We start from the raw sequence: 1,057 nt of genomic DNA, 5'->3' as shown, positions 1-1,057 counted from the left end.
GCAAGAATGCTATGAATGTCAAGATGAACACCAAGAACACTTTGAAGATCATGATGAACATCAAGAACATAATTTTGAAAAATTTTGATGCAAAGAAAAACATGCAAGACACCAAACTTAGAAATCTTTAATGCATGGAAAATATGAATGCAAAGATGCACATGAAAAACAAGAAAAGACACAAAACAAGAAATCATCAAGATCAAACAAGAGGACTTATCAAGAACAACTTGAAGATCATGAAGAACACTATGAATGCATGGGATTTTCGAAAAATGCAAGAAAAAATTTTAAAAACATGCAATTGACACCAAACTTTAAAATTAACACAAGACTCAAACAAGAAACACAAAATATTTTTGATTTTTATGATTTTCTAATTTTTTTGTATTTTTATTAAATTTTTTTCGAAAAATATAGTTTGGAAAAACGAAAAATAAAAAGAAAAATTTTTGAAAAGGATTTTTGAAAAGAAAATTACCTAATCTGAGCAACAAGATGAACTGTCAGTTGTCCATACTCGAACAATCCCCGGCAACGGCGCCAAAAACTTGGTGGACAAAATTGTGATCACTATTCTATTCAAGTTGTTTGTCTTTGTATGAAAGCCTTATTATGGCACTGGTTGAATTCACAACTCTGTTCAACTAACCAGCAAGTGTACTGGGTCGTCCAAGTAATAAACCTTATGTGAGTAAGGGTCGATCCCACAGAGATTGTTGGTATGAAGCAAGCTATGGTCACCTTGTAAATCTCAGTTAGGCAGATTAAATTGTTTATGGGTTTCGAAAATAAAGATAAAAGAATAGATTAAATAAAAAGATAGAAGACTTATGCAGATTCATTGGTGGGAATTTCAGATAAGCGTATGAAGATACTGTGTTGCTCAAGGACCCCTGCTCTCCCACTGCTTCAACTCAATCCTTCTTACTCCTTTCCATGGCAAGCTGTATGTAGGGCATCACCGTTGTCAATGGCTACATCCCATCCTCTCAGTGAAAACGTTCCTATGCTCTGTCACAGCACGGCTAATCATCTGTCGGTTCTCAATCAGGTT

Source organism: Arachis duranensis, chromosome 9 (assembly GCF_000817695.3).
Source record: "Arachis duranensis cultivar V14167 chromosome 9, aradu.V14167.gnm2.J7QH, whole genome shotgun sequence".
Classification (NCBI taxonomy): domain Eukaryota; kingdom Viridiplantae; phylum Streptophyta; class Magnoliopsida; order Fabales; family Fabaceae; genus Arachis; species Arachis duranensis.
The sequence above is the reverse complement of the archived record's forward strand: the minus strand, read 5'-3'. Positions refer to the sequence as shown.